This window comes from Coregonus clupeaformis, unplaced genomic scaffold (assembly GCF_020615455.1).
Source record: "Coregonus clupeaformis isolate EN_2021a unplaced genomic scaffold, ASM2061545v1 scaf1813, whole genome shotgun sequence".
In the NCBI taxonomy this organism is placed as follows: domain Eukaryota; kingdom Metazoa; phylum Chordata; class Actinopteri; order Salmoniformes; family Salmonidae; genus Coregonus; species Coregonus clupeaformis.
Genome location: NW_025535267.1, coordinates 31,068 through 47,899, shown reverse-complemented (window position 1 = coordinate 47,899; position 16,832 = coordinate 31,068). Strand labels below are relative to the sequence as shown.

Here is a 16,832-nt window from a genome sequence, read left to right as displayed (position 1 = left end):
CATAACTTATGGAGGTCTAACTTATGAAGAGAACTTATAGATAAATGAATACAACAAACTGAGTTAGACAGAACCTGCTCTTACCATGAGAAACAGATTTCCCAATCTTCTCCTCCTCTTCTTCATCTTTAATGTGGACGTTCAGCTCCAGTGTTTGACTGCAGTCTTCCAGTTTCACTGATGCCATCTCTGAATACTGCAATGCACACTGGGCTCCACTGTCACAATCAGGACCCAGTGTGGAAGGAGAGAGGCAGGCTGGGTTTGTCCTCACTGTTGATGTTACCGGCCTCAGACTTAATCTGAGTCGGCCTGTAGTAATAAAGAGAAACGGACACAAAAGTTATTGTCTGGACAGTTCTGGCACTTTCTTTATTCTCAAAAAATATATTATATTTTTTCTTGTTCAATTCTCACTTCAATAGATCAGGTAGCTAAGCACTGACAACAAAACATTCATTAATTCACATTAGACACAAAGTACACACTTTAAATTACACAACGTAAGTGCACTTAACCTATAATAGATTTCCTGAATCCACATACATACATAAATGACTCAAAAACCATTTAGTACAAGGTTACAGTTTGTTTTAGGCAACACTATTAATTATTTTCTTGAATAACCTTGTCTTCATTGTATTATTTCAGTCACAACCAATTGTATTTCCCGATCACACCATAGTAACATTTATAGATAAATATAGAAACAACTGAACGTGTCTGAATATTACTACACATGTAGAAAACCGATGAACATTACATTCAGCTTCAAAACTGTAGTGCAACCGTGAAATTGTCTCTCTCTCTCTGATCAGAGTATGTGAGCAGAGCAGAGCGGAGCCCACTTTGACTGGAGAGTTAAGTGAGATTCCCAACCGCTGGAGCGTCGGCCTTCTCGCCCGTTTCAATTTCGCTCCAATAGCGTTCCAGTAGCGCTTACTTCATGAACTCAGGGCTTGCCCGGCCCAGCATGCATTGGTAGTCTACTTGTGTGCTGCTATAGCCCCTTGCTTTAGCTACTGGCATGGAGTTCGCTAAATATTTTCATAAAGAAACTGATAAAAACCCACAGGTGCAAAATCAAGGTGACTTACAAAGATGAGGACCAAAAGCCATTTATTGTGATGTAATGTCCACAACTAAAGAACCATTGTGGAATCTGAAAAGACACATATCCTGAAAACATGATGGTGTACTTACTACTAAAAATCAGATCTCTTAGAATTTCCTTCATGTTTGTTCTACTATCTATACAATAGGCCATCATTGATTTTGGCCCAATATGCCAACTTTCAAGGAGCTTTATGTTTTGATTGGGTTATTTTGCCTAAAAACCTTCAGGCCTACCTATAGGAAAGAATAAAAAAGCATCCCTGCACAGCCTGCCCAGAGTGGCCAAAAAGGTGTTTGGCATCCCCAGTGGCTCTGCAGGGGGTGGAGAGGATATTCTCTGCTGCTGGCCTGCTCTCCAGGCACCATCACATGAACCTGAAGCCCCAAACAGAACGCTTTGTATCCAGGATATAAAGTTAATTATTTTGCCAAACTGGTGTTTCTAAAAATGAATTCAAAAGGCACTGTAGACTGAACCTAAGTAAGTCACAGCCTTCAGTGCATTCGGAAAGCATTCAGACCCCTTCCCTTTTTTCACATTTTGTTACGTTACAGCCTTATTCTAAAATGGATTAAATTATTTTTTCCCCTCAATCTACACACAACACCCCATAATAACAAAGCGAAAACAGGTTTAGATTTTTTTCTCCAATTTATTACAAATAAAAACTGAAATACCTTATTTACATAAGTATTCAGACGCTTTGCTATGAGACTCGAAATTGACCTCAGGTGCATCCTGTTTCCATTGATCATCCTTGAGATGTTTCTACAACTTCATTAGAGTCCACCTGTGGTAAATTCAATTGATTGGACATGATTTGGAAAGCCACACACACCTGTCCCACAGCTGACAGTGCATGTCAGAGCAAAAACCAAGCCATGAGGTCGAAGGAATTGTCCATAGAGCTCCAAGACAGGACTGTGTCGAGGCACAGATCTGGGGAAGAGTACCAAAACATTTCTGCAGCATTGAAGGTCCCCAAGAACACAGTGTCCTCCATCATTCTTAAATGGAAGAAGTTTGGAACCACCAAGACTCTTCCTAGAGCTGGCTGCCCAGCCAAACTGAGCAATCGTGGGAGAAGGGTCTTGGTCACTGACAGAGTTCCAGAGTTCCTCTATGGAGAAGGGAGAACCTTCCAGAAGGACAACCATCTCTGCTGCACTCCACCAATCAGGCCTTTGTGGTAGAGTGGCCAGACGGAAGCCACTCCTCAGTAAAAGGCACATTACAGCCCGCTTGGAGTTTGCCAAAAGGAACCTAAAGACTCTCAGACCATGAGAAACAAGATTATCTGGTCTGATGAAACAAAAATTGAACGCTTTGGCCTGAATGCCAAGCGTCACGTCTGGAGGAAACCTGGTACCATCCCTACGGTGAAGCATGGTGGTGGCAGCATCATGCTGTGGGGATGTTTTTTAGTGGCAGGAACTGGGAGACTGGTCAGGAATGAGGGAAAGATGAACGGAGCAAAGTACAGAGATCCTTGATGAAAACCTGCTCCAGAGCGCTCAGTACCTCAGACTGGGGCGAATGTTCACCTTCTAACAGGACAATGACCCTAAGCACACAGCCAAGACAACGAAGGAATGGCTTCAGGCAAGTCTCTGAATATCTTTGAGTGGCCCAGCCAGAGCCCGGACTTGAACTTGATCAAACAACTTGGAGAGACCTGAAAATAGCTGTGCAGCGACACTAACCATCCAACCTGACAGAGCATGAGAGGATCTGTAGAGAAGAATGGGAGAAACTCCCCAAATACAGGTGTGCCACGCTTGTAGTGTCATACCCAAGAAGAATCAAGGCTGTAATCGCTGCCATAGGTGCTTCAACAAAGTACTGAGTAAAGGGTCTGAATACTTATGTAAATGCAAAATGTTTTTTTATACATTAGCAAAAGTGTTTAACTACCTGTTTTTGCTTTGTCATTATGAGGTATTGTGTGTAGATTGATGAGGGGGAAAAAACAATTTAATCAATTTTAGAATAAGGCTGTAATGTAACAAAATGTGAAAAAAGTCAAGGGGTCTGAATATTTTCCGAACACACTGTATATGCGCAATTTATAGACTGATTTAATACAACAAAAATGCTGTTTAAATGCTGAGTGCTTAATGTCCCTGACTCCCTACCAGCCTATTGTGTCGCACTCGCAAATGCTTCACAATGTATTTCTTTGTAGGCTATAGCATTTAAATAATATAGCCTAAATAATTATATTATGTTCCTTCTTAGGCTCCCTGTCTGGCTCCTGACCCATTTAGAGTGTTTATATGCTGTTTAATATGACATGTAGCCTATTTGAAATGATGAGCGCTTCTTACGTTCACCTTTTCATGTTAATTAAAATACGTTTCTTTCAAATCATATGGTTTGGTTTCAATACTTAAAAACCAAATGGTAGGTCCATGTAGTCACAAAAAAATTGATGGGTGTTGGTTAAATTGTGATTTTAATGAATGGAGCGGCATTTTTCTTTCCTGTGAGCTCGGTGCGGTTTTTAGCGGAGCAGTTGGAAAGGACATGGAGCGCCTAGCTCTGTTGGAATACCCATACTAATATACTGTATACTACATACTTAATGAGTATATACTACATACTATTAGTATACTGTAAACGAACGGTTTCGTTTCAGTTGAGCGTACTAGAGCTTCACCTGTCTACCGGAAGTTGATGCTGTTGCTATGCAACCTATTGTTAGCTTGTTAGCATAACAAATTACTAGCAAGACATTTTACGATTTCTGGTGTGTTCGTAAATTCATCAGTTATTCTGCGCTCTTGCACACTCAGACGAGAGTGCTCTGAAATCGGAGTAGACAGCCAGAATTAACAACGTCCATTGAAACGCACAACGACTATCCCACTTAAATAAGAATGATGTGAATAATCAAGTCAATAAACGTTGGGTAGTTAGTTAAGATAGCTAATTTTCCGCTAACTTCGGACAGTCTCTAGCGGTTGGAGGACTAAATCACCTCGAGCTCAACATTTAAATGGACTGGAAAATAACGGTAAGTTTTGCGACTAACGACACCCTTCTAGCTAGCTGACCACCGATTTTCAGTGCAATGTCTGTACATTTTCAAAAAAGTTATGTACCCATTTTGTGGAACATGCTGCATATTGTAAAATTTTACTGCGCTACAGACCACACATCATTTAATATCCAACTTTTTACCTCTGAAATATAGCTAACGGATTTTCTAATGTTGCTAGCTTAGTTGCTAAATGTTGATAGAACAGCTAAGTAAGCAAAATTGAAATAAATTGTAAGCGTTAGATAATACATATCACGAAAACAGCTGAATGTTGTCAAGCTTTACCGTATCAAAATTGGAGTCCTCTGACGGAGGCGTTTTGCACAATCTGCAAAAATGTATTTGGAACTTTGAACCATTAACTTTTTGACACCTATCACTGTTGGCTATGTTTCATCTTACAACAGCTACATAGAGGCAGTATTTAATCAAATGTTACAATGTATGCATCAATATTAAACTAATTGGGACACTAATTTTCATTACAGATAACATCAAACAAAAAACGTGGGTACACTTTCAGTTATTGTGAAAACTTTCATCACCTTTCAATGCCTTAGCTTTGAAATGTAAATGTTTATACATATTCAGATTGAGTTATCTTTCTAAAATGTGTATAGTATGCAAAGTTATTTAGCTACATGTATTTACCACTGCATCATGGAGAAAGTCAAGAGGAAGCAGTGGAGTGAGGTGGACATGTTCCATGCCATGGAGGACTGCGGGGCAGGGATGGCTATCCGCCAGGCTGCCAAGGTTAGGCATCTTTTGTTTTTAGGAGATTACCATGTGTATGTGAATTTTATCTGCTAGTAACAGTTTTATTTTCTTATCTACCAAGGTGCATGGTGTACCTCGGCAGACCCTGGCGGACAGGCTGAGCGGCCGGGTGACCCATGGTTGTCGCAGTGGACCACCCACATTGCTTGCACCAGAGGATGAAAATTCTCTGGTGCAGTACTGTATCTACTGCGCCAGCCATGGGTTCCCCTTCACCAGACAGAGGCTGATGAAATACGCCGACAAAATACGTAGATATTTGGTGTTTTATGTGTTTATGTATGTAGATTGGTGGACTGACTGTTCTCAATGTGTGTGATGTAAATGTGGATGTGTATGGTGATGCCAAAACAAACATTTTCATCCTGGATGGACAATTATATATTCTATTGTATTGTAGGTTTCGGCACCCAGGGGAAACAATCCCACCACTGGGGAAGAGGTGGTGGGAAATGTTCAGGAGGAGGCACAAGAACCGGAGCATGAGGAGGCCGGACACCCTGGACAGGGAGAGAGCTGAGTGTGCCACACATCCGACGATGGACACCTTCTTCACTTCTTATGAGAAGCACTTGGAGGAGAGTGGGTTGAGGGAGAAACCCAGACAAATCTATAACTGCGATGAGTCTGAGTTTCGTAGCGACCAGAGCAGGCACAAAGTGCTGGCTCCCCGGGGCACAAAACACGTGTACCAGCAGGCTCCGGGGACCAAGGAGCACATCACAGTGCTGGCATGCTTCAACGCAGATGGGGAGGACATCCCCCCATTTATCATCTACCCCAAGTGTTTCCCCGGTGGCCACTACACACTGGTAGCCCCCCCTCCGCCCCCCATGCCTTGTATGGACGGTCAAACAGTGGCTACATTGGTGGTTTTGTCCACCACCACCACGATGCACACCACCCCCCCTTTCTGTCACCACCACCGCCTCGTCTGGTGTCCCTGCCCCCTGCAATTTGAATACCGCCACCTCCACAGGTAAACACATGCTAAATTACGAAAAAATGACTGTTATCTGTTTTATAAAACAGCAATGTAAAAAAATAAAAAATCTCTCTTTACATATCTACAGTCCATAGCACCAGCCCTCAAGTCATCTCCACCTCCTCCAAAACCCCTGCAGCTTCCTCCAGAGGTATTGATGTAAAAAAGTTGAAAAGGGTTTTGATGAAACATGCTCTGTCTAACACTGTTCGGACTTTTCGTTATTTAGCCCTCCGAAAAGGCTCACCAGGAAGCACACAATGTCATGACTCGTGTTTTGTCCTTAATTTTATTTTAAATCATATGACCACAGGTCATAAACCAACGGGCTGTGTGCTCCTGATGATTGTCTGTCGTGAAATGATTACCAGGTGCCATAATTTAAGTCTCTAGTGAAGCTGCGCATGCGCACATAACGTAACATATCCGAGCATCTAAGAAACTTAAAGAAATCCCTCATTCCCCATTTAATTGAACACATCAGACCCATTTGCTTCTCTTTTATCTATTTATTTATATATATTATTATTTTCTCTTTTTTCTTTTCCTGAGTGAGCTAGAAGTCTCAACAAACACTACTTCTCAAACTGCAGCACAGAAAAGGAAGAGAAAAGCTCCACCGGTCACGCCACCCATGGCACCACTCTCAGGTACTTCATATTCTGTTTTTCTCTCTCTGTTGTATCAATTACTATTGTTGTTGAAGAACTTCTACATTTTGCAAAACCACATGATCCGCCTGCAAGCTCCCTCAGGAGTGTAGATCCGAGGTGCCATGGGTTCCACGCTACTGCCTGGCAAGTTCCATGTATTAGTAGCCAACTAACGTTAGGTAACTAGCTAACATACCGGCACATACTGCTGTAAGGATAGCGTCACTAACAAATTGTCAACCAACATAACGTAACTTATTTGAAAAGTCATGACTTTATTACATTGCTCAACATTTTCTTAACATTTGTCATAATTAGTTAAAGCAATGAATTTGTATCCGCTTTCGTCGGACTTCGGCTGCATATTTTCCGCCATTTTCTTAAAATCTGAAAACTTTGTGAAGCCACGCCCATTTTAAAAAAAGAAATGCATTATGGGCCCTAAAAGCACGGAAATAGTGTACACTGCTTGTATACAGTCGTGGTCAAAAGTTTTGAGAATGACACAAATATTAATTTTAAGTCTGCTGCCTCAGTTTTTATGATGGCAATTTGCATATACTCCAGAATGTTATGAAGAGTGATCAGATGAATTGCAATTAATTGCAAAGTCCCTCTTTGCCATGAAAATTAACTTAATCCCCAAAAAACATTTCCACTGCATTTCAGCCCTGCCACAAAAGGACCAGCTGACATCATGTCAGTGATTCTCTCGTTAACACGGGTGAGAGTGTTGACGAGGACAAGGCTGGAGATCACTCTGTCATGCTGATTGAGTTAGAATAGACTGGGAGCTTTAAAAGGAGGGTGGTGCTTGAAATCATTGTTCTTCCTCTGTTAACCATGGTTACCTGCAAGGAAACACGTGCCGTCATCATTGCTTTGCACAAAAAGGGCTTCACAGGCAAGGATATTGCTGCTAGTAAGATTGCACCTAAATCAACCGTTTATCGGATCATCAAGAACTTCAAGGAGAGAGGTTCAATTGTTGTGAAGAATGCTTCAGGGCGCCCAAGAAAGTCCAGCAAGTGCCAGGACCGTCTCCTAAAGTTGATTCAGCTGCGGGATCGGGGCACCACCAGTGCAGAGCTTGTTCAGGAATGGCATCAGGCAGGTGTGAGTGCATCTGCACGCACAGTGAGGCGAAGATTTTTGAAGGATGGCCTGGTGTCAAGAAGGGCATCGAGGAAGCCACTTCTCTCCAGGAAAAAACATCAGGGACAGACTGATATTCTGCAAAAGGTACAGGGATTGGACTGCTGAGGACTGGGGTAAAGTCATTTTCTCTGATGAATCCCCTTTCCGATTGTTTGGGGCATCCAGAATAAAGCTTGTCCGCAGAAGACAAGGTGAGCGCTACCATCAATCCTGTGTCATGCCAACAGTAAAGCATCCTGAGACCATTCATGTGTGGGGTTGCTTCTCAGCCAAGGGAGTGGGCTCACTCACAATTTTGCCTAAGAACACAGCCATGAATAAAGCATGGTACCAACACATCCTCCGAGAGCAACTTCTCCCAACCATCCAAGAACAGTTTGGTGACGAACAATGCCTTTTCCAGCATGATGGAGCACCTTGCCGTAAGGCAAAAGTGATAACTAAGTGTCTCGGGGAACAAAACATCGACATTTTGGGTCCATGGCCAGAAAACTCCCCAGACCTTAATCCCGTTGAGAACTTGTGGTCAATCCTCAAGAGGCGGGTGGACAAACAAAAACACACAAATTCTGACAAACTCCAAGCATTGATTATGCAAGAATGGGCTGTCATTAGTCAGGATGTGGCCCAGAAGTTAATTGACAGCATGCCAGGGCGGATTGCAGAGGTCTTGAAAAAGAAGGGTCAACACTGCAAATATTGACTCTTTGCATAAACTTAATGTAATTGTCAATAAAAGCCTTTGACACTTATGGAATGCTTGTAATTATACTTCAGTATACCATAGTAACATCTGACAAAAATATCTAAAAACACTGAAGCAGCAAACTTTGTGAAGATCAATACTTGTGTCATTCTCAAAACTTTTGACCACGACTGTACTTCGTATTTTGGCAAATTTAGTACGACATCCGGGAACTTTTTTCATACTAACTATATCCATACTGGTAAGATAATGGGCATAATGCCAACCCAGAGATGGCGCCAGTGGTTCACCTATCTAGGATATGGATTCATTTTTAACCCGTGACTCAAGCAGAAACGTCTGGTGAACATGTTGTGAGGCTGTGTCAATTGTCTGATTCATGTAATTTCGGGTCAATGAGAGATGAATGATCAGAGACAGACTTGGGATTGGCTGTAAAGATAACAGAGTAAGAGCAAGTATGCTGCACGAACCATAACTCACACTGACTAAAGCTGTAGATATATGACGAGCAAGCGAACAGACACAGCTCCATTTAAAAAAGATGAACACTGTCCCTGAATAGGCAGAATCTGTTAATTAAGCCACTCAGAACAAATACAGAGACCATGTCGACAAAAAATTGAAACATAATTCATCGGACAGTGACGCAAGGCAGAAAAATTCAAAAGATGGATGCAAGAGCCAAATGCCCAGCATATGGGGTTATATGCAAATTCTGTGGAAAAAAAGAACAATTTTGCAATAGTGAGCAGACAAAGACAGAAGTAAGCCTGTCAATCTGCTAGAACAGGATACATGCAGTGATCATGATGATGATGAAGTTAAGCCTGTCAATCTGCTAGAACAGGATACATGCAGAGATCATAATGATGATGAAGTTAAGCCTGTCAATCTGCTAGAACAGGATACATGCAGTGATCATAATGATGATGAAGTTAAGCCTGTCAATCTGCTAGAACAGGATACATGCAGAGATCATAATGATGATGAAGTTAAGCCTGTCAATCTGCTAGAACAGGATACATGCAGTGATCATAATGATGATGAAGAAGAAGCTGACATGCTATACATGACAGGTGTCAATTCTGTTCAAAGTGGCAAAGATAAATGGTCTACAAACTTAAAAGCTTGCCCCACTGACGTGATAACTGTGATTATGATCCAAGTGAAACAGTGTTGCTTCCGTCCCTCTCCTCGCCCCTACCTGGGCTTGAACCAGGGACCCTCTGCACACATCAACAACAGTCATCCTTGAAGCACCGTTACCCGTCGCTCCACAAAAGCCGCGGCCCTTGCAGAGCAAGGGAAACAACTACTTCAAGGTCTCAGAGCGAGTGACGTCACCGATTGAAACGCTACTAGCGTGCACCGCTAACTAGCTAGCCATTTCACACCGGTTACACAAGCAGCACTATAAAATGCCAGCTAGACAGTGGCTCAACTGTTAATATACTTGGCTACAGAGACTTTATACAAGTAATGCAGGATGGAGATGCAAAGCCACAACCAAGCAAGGCTAAGGCTGTACGATGGCTGTTTTTGTTTTGTTTTTTTGTCATTTAGCAGATGCTCTTATCCAGAGCGACTTACAGGAGCAATTAGGGTTAAGTGCCTTGCTCAAGGGCACAGACAGATTTTTCACCTAGTCGGCTCAGGGATTAGAACCAGCGACCTTTCGGTTACTGCCACAACGCTCTTCACCACTAAGCTACCTGACGCCCTACACCAATAGGGGAGTGTGAACTACAAGCCAATCGTGATGGGGAAACGTGCTAAAGTTCCAAGTGGTGAAAACCTTGCAGCAGCCTCTCCTTCCAGCAGAAACGTGTGAAAAGCTTAAGGTGCTCCAGCTCAACCACCACCATCATCATGTCAGCACTAAAGAAAAACTAAAAGGTCCCATCAGAGGCAATACTGAAACAGTTTGAGGATGTTTTTAAAGGGATGGGGGCTCTGCCAGGTGAGCTCCTCCTGGTGGTGGATGAGTCTGTTAGACCAGTTCAACAGTTTCCCCACCAAATCCCCATTCCACTGAAGGAAAATATACTAAAGGCTGTTGATTCAATGGAGGAACAGGGTGTCATTACGAAGGTCACCAAACCTATTAAGTGGATAAGCAACATGGTTGTGGTGGAAAAGCCTGGCAAAATAAGAATCTGCCTCGATCCAAGTGCCCAGAACAAAGCCTTATGTAGGGCACATTACCAAATGCATGCCATTGAAGAGGTACTGCCAAGCCTGGCAAAAGCTAAAATCTTTTTGGTTATGGATGCAAAAAATGGGAACTGGCAGGTACGTTTGGATGAAGAGAGTAGTTACCTCACCACATTTTGGACCCCCAATGGTAGATACCGGTGGACAAGGTTACCTTTTGGAGTGATACCAGCTGCTGAGGAATATCAGCGAAGGCAGCATTATGCACTTCAGGGACTGCCAGGAATAAGCGTCATAGCTGATGACATCCTGGTATACGGCTGTGGTGCTACAAAGGAAGAAGCAGTGCAGGACCATGTCATTTACATTTACATTTTAGTCATTTAGCAGACGCTCTTATCCAGAGCGACTTACAGGAGCAATTAGGGTTAAGTGCCTTGCTCAAGGGCACATCGACAGATTTTTCACCTAGTCGGCTCGGGGATTAGAACCAGCGACCTTTCGGTTACTGGCACACATGACCACAACCTGACTCAGCTCTTACAAAGAGCAAGGGATATTAATCTAAAGCTGAATAAAGACAAAGTTAAGCTCAGGCTCACAAGTATTACATACATGGGACATCTCTTGACAGCTGAAGGCCTGAAGCCAGACCCCAAGAAGGTGGAGGCAGTACAGCAAATGCTGCCACCTACAGACACTGCTTGGTTTTGTAAATTACTTAGCCAAATTCTTACCTCATCTGTCTGACGTATGTGAGCCATTGCGTCAGCTGACCAATAAAAATGTGCTGTGGGCATGACTTCCTCAACATGATGCTGCATTGGAGCAAATCAAGAAATTGGCAAGAAATCAACCAATACTGAGGTACTATGACCTCTCTGAGGAAGTGACCCTACAATGTGATGCAAGTGACAAAGGCCTAGGGGCTGCGCTCCTGCAGAAGGGGCAGCCCACTGCATTTGCTTCAAGGACATTGACACCCACGGAGCAAGGATATGCCCAAGTTGAAAAGGAGTGCTTAGCCATAGTGTTCGCTTGTGACCGTTTTGATCAATGCCTTCATGGTAGGGACTTTATCACGGTGCACACTGCTCACAAGCCGCTTATCTTCAAAAAAACCTATTCTGTCTGCCCCGGCGACTTCAAAGGATGATGCTAAAGCTTCAGCATTATCAACTAGTATACGAGAAAGGAATAGAGCTTCACATTGCAGATGTATTGTCTAGAGCAGGACTACCAACAACTAGTCACCTGCAATATCGGACAAATGAGACTGTATATGCTCTACAGGCTGAGTTTGAAGATGTGAACCATGCTACTGATCAAAACATCTCCCCGCAGACACGGGATGCTATCAAAGTTCATTCAGCAGAGGACAAGACTTCTCGAATGCTTCAGTCTTTTATCCTAAGAGGCTGGCCGGACACAAGGAAGAGTACGCCCATCCTGGTGAGGGACTACTGGACATACAGAGACTAACTCACAATGCAGGAAGAGGTCGTCTACAAAGGCGACAGGGTGGTAGTGCCAGAAACTCTACGTCCGATGACTCTCTCTCGTATCCATGCAGGGCACTCATGTGTCGAAGCCAGTCTCAGGAAATCTAGAGACTCAGTATTCTGGCCCAACATGACCCAAGAAAATAATCATTTTGTGGCCGTGTGCGGCATCTGTAATGCTAATCTACCTAAGCAGCAAAAGGAAACGCTGCAGCCACATGACATACCAGCACCTCCTTGGTCTAAAGTGGGAATGGATCTGTTCACAGTCAAGAACATTCCTTTTCTGATTATAGTGGACTCCTATTTAGATTTTTGGGAGGTGGAGAAAGTGATTGACACAACAGCCGCTTGCATCATCGACTGTTGTAAGCAGCAGTTTAGCAGATATGGCATACCTGATAGTGGTGTAGTTACGGCCCCAGTTCACGAGTCAAAACTTTGCTTTGTTTGCAAAAGCCTGGGAGTTCCATCATGTGACCTCCTCACCCTACCACAGTCAGAGTAATGGTAAGGCAGAGTCAGCAGTGAAAATAGCAAAGACTCTCATCACAAAGGCTATGCAGGAAGGCACAGATGTGTGGGAAGACATTTTGGCATGGAGAAATACTCCCACAGAGGGCTTCGGCAGCAGTCCTGTACAGCGCTTAATGTCTAGACGCACTCGTTCTCTGTTGCCAACAACTCCCAAGCTCCTCGCACCAATTAGGGATGTTCAGGCACACAAACGTGCACGTCAGGACAAGTCAAAACATTACTGTGACCAGCATGCAAAAAATCTGCCTGTAATAAAACAAGGCCAAGCTGTCAGAGTGCTCCTGTCACCTTATGCCAGGGATGCCACATGGAGTCTTGGCACATGCATAGGGCACATCAGCGCAAGGTCATATGAAGTGGAAGTAAAGGGCCGAAAGTATGGAAGGAACCGGAAGGACATACGCCCAGTTCAGGAGAGCATAGGGCACAGGAGGGCCACATGGGAAGACTGTGAATATCCTCTGGATGGTGTGGGTAGGACACATGAGGAGACTAGGAAGACCCCACCAGGGCAGTTATCAGTTATTTCAGGAGGCTGTGGAAGAGGAAGGAAAGGCCCTGAGGCTCCCAGAGGCGCCCAACGTCCCAGAGGTGCCCAATATGCTACTAGTGTGACAAACTAGGACATGGGCTAACATAAGACCATCCCTGCGGTACGGGGACTATGTCCCTTAAGAGATGGACAATTAATTGTATCTTATTCAAAATATAATTTTAAAAAATGTGTTGATAATGTAAATACATATTTTCACTGTGGTATTAAAATGGTATGAAGTGTTCGAGCTAATTATATATGAAAAGAAAGATGTTAAGATAATGAGCAGAGATGGCGCTAGTGGGGCACCTATCTAGGATATATAAACAGGTGCATTATGAGTGTCGGATTAGGATGTCATGACCTGTAACACCTTGGTAAAGGATTATGCTTGCAATATAAAAACTCTACGACATGAGTTATTCACATAACACATACTATGACCAATAAGCATACTATTTACTTAAATGACGTCACAAATAGTACAGTTAAGTATGAGTATTCAAACACAACTTCTGCCTCTGATGCAGCCGCACTGCCTGTACTGAAGTCTGGTGATGTAGTCCCGTGTAGCTCAGTTGGTAGAGCATGGAGATTGCAACGCCAGGGTTGTGGGTTCGATCCCCACGGGGGACTAGTATGAAAAAAATGTATGCACTCACTAAGTCGCTCTGGATAAGAGCGTCTGCTAAATGCCTAAAATGTAAAAATATGATGCAGATTTGGACGCCGCCATTTTATCAGCTCGCATCACGAATTAAGAAATCTCAAATAAATGGATTCTTTATGAAATGACCTTGATGAAATGATGTACATTCACTCAGACAAACCAACGTCTCTAGCTAGATGAATCTTTCGGTTTGACAGAAAAAATAACACCTTTACCAAACGTTATACCCTAACATGATAATAGACGGATTTGTTACCTGGTATGTTATGACATGTTCTTTCAATATTAGAAGGTTTAAACGTGCTATTACATACCTGTAGTAACACAAAAGTGATCGTTTCGACAGCACAGTTCTGCTGCTTTCTTTGTTATTATTTGTACTTCCTTTCCCCCCTAAATGCAACAGCGACGTCACAGATAGAACAATGAGACAGATATTTCACCGGATGTATAAATGTGAGGCATCCGCTTTGCGTTTCCATTGGCCGGCAGTGGGAGAAGATAGAAAGAGATGGAGTTTGACTGACGTTTAGCACATTTTTTAATCGAGGAAACATCTGATCTGAATACAGTTTTTTGTTCCCAAAACTAAAATCTGTTATGAACAGAGTGGACTAAGTCTTGTAGACTTCACCCTTTGCAAACGTTTTTTTTTTATTGCATTGTTTAGGAGTGCAAAGGCGAATTGAGTTATTTCACACCCGCGCTTCACAGGGGAGGCGTTCCCTAACGGAAATATGCAGATGATGCTAGAAAGCGCCAATAGGATCTCGCTAGCTCGTGCATGGCTCTGCCCACCTCCTTGCTTGTTCTGCCCACTATGATTCATTTGGTCCCGTTGGAAGGCAGTAATTGATCTTGGTTTAGTTATTAAAATCTTTGGTGACATCTTCTTTTTCAGGATAATGGTGTTGGCAATAATAAAGATCCCTAAAAATAAATAGTGCCGGGTAAAAAAAAATGTTTTCTTTATTTTTACATTGTGGAATTTATTTTACCTTAATTTAACTAGGCAAGTCAGTTAAGAACAAATTCTTATTTACAATGATGGCCTACACCGGCCAAACCCTTGTGCCCCGCCCTATGGGACTCCCAATCACAGCCGGTTGTGATACAGCCTGGAATCGAACCAGGGAGTCTGTAGTGTTGTGGAATTTCTATCCTTCTTAATGCATTTGAGCCAATCAGTTGTGTCGTGACAATGTAGGGGGGGGGGGTATACAGAATATAGCCCTATTTGGTAAAAGACCAAGTCCATATTATGGCAAGAACAGCTCAAATAAGCAAAGAGAAACGACAGTCCATCTTTACTTTAAGACATGAAGGTCAGTCAATATGGACAATTTCAAGAACTTTTAAAGTTTCTTCAAGTGCAGTCGCAAAAACAATCAAGCGCTGTGATGAAACTGGCTCTCATGAGGACCACCACAGGAATGGAAGACCCAGAATTACCTATGCTGCAGAGGATACATTCATTAGCGTTACCAGCCTCAGAAATTGCAGCCCGAATAAATGAACGGATTATCTCTGCATGTATATTTCCCACCGTAAAGCATGGAGGAGGTGTTATGTTGTGGGGGTGCTTTGCTGGTGACACTGTCTGTGGTTTATTTAGAATTCAAGGCACACCTAACCAGCATGGCTACCACAGCATTCTGCAGCGATACGCCATTCCACCTGGTTTGGGCTTAGTGGGACTATCATTTGTTTTTCAACAGGACAATGACCCAACACACCTCCAGGCTGTGTAGGGGCTATTTTACCAAGAAGGAGAGTGATGGAGTGCTGCATCAGATGACCTGGCCTCCACAATCCCCCGACCTCAACCCAATTGAGATGGTTTGGGATGAGTGAAGGAAAAGCAGCCAACAAGTATTCAACATATGTGGGATCTGCTTCAAGACTGTTAGAAAAGCATTCCAGGTGAAGCTTATCAAAGCAAAGGGTGGCTATTTGAAGAATCTCAAATATAAAATAGATTTTGATTTGTTTAACACTTTTTTGGTTACTACATGATTCCATATGTATTATTTCATAGTTTTGATGTCTTCACTTTTATTCTACAATTCTACTTTTGACCGGTAGTGTACATTTCAGGCAGATTACAGATGCCAACATAACACCAAGCCACGGGGAACTGAAAAGCCAGTTGGCGTGCCTGGCAGACAGGGCAAAAATAAAAATTGCCCTGCCAAGATGTGTGACGCTTCTCCACACTCAAGTAAGCAGAGGCAGGCAGAGTAGAGTTCAGTACAGTACACAGTAGAGCACACGAGTTGAGTACACTATAATGTACTATACTCTACTGTACTGACCTCTACTGTATGGTACTCTACTGAACTATACTCTACTGTACTGAACTATACTCTACTTTACTCTACTGTACTGACCTGTACTGTTATGTGCTGTTCTCTATTGTACTGAACTATACTGTTCTGTGCTGTACTGAACTATACTCTACTCTACTGTACTGAACTATACTGGTCTGTGCTGTACTCTACTGAACTGCACTGTAGTGGTGCGCAGGTCAGCTGTTTGTTCACCTGTCGCAATTGTTAATAACCCACCTACAACTGCCAAGCTATATGTGATAAAGTGAAAATGAGCTGTAGGCTACAGTCGCAGAACGATTTTTTGACAAGGGGTGCAGTATTTGTTTTTGCCTAATTTAGATATGTTTCTGCTTAAAATTTCCGCCATTTTGGTAGCCTATTTGTTAGTCAACTTGTCTAATTAGATACAGTGAGGGAAAAAAGTATTTGATCCCCTGCTGATTTTGTATGTTTGCCCACTGACAAAGAAATGATCAGTCTATAATTTTAATGGTAGGTTTATTTGAACAGTGAGAGACAGAATAACAACAAAAAAATCCAGAAAAACGCATGTCAAAAATGTTATAAATTGATTTGCATTTTAATGAGGGAAATAAGTATTTGACCCCCTCTCAATCAGAAAGATTTCTGGCTCCCAGGTGTCTTTTATACAGGTA

The 16,832-nt window shown here is 42.7% G+C and overlaps 1 long non-coding RNA gene across 1 annotated transcript; it reads right to left on the bottom strand.

The window, feature by feature from the left end:
• Positions 1-271: 271 nt before the first annotated feature.
• Positions 272-14,248, bottom strand: LOC123487706. Its single transcript, XR_006659863.1, has 3 exons — positions 14,158-14,248; positions 10,814-10,927; positions 272-312 (listed from the first exon to the last, which is right to left on the bottom strand). It is a non-coding gene; the product is annotated as an uncharacterized LOC123487706 (long non-coding RNA).
• Positions 14,249-16,832: the final 2,584 nt, after the last annotated feature.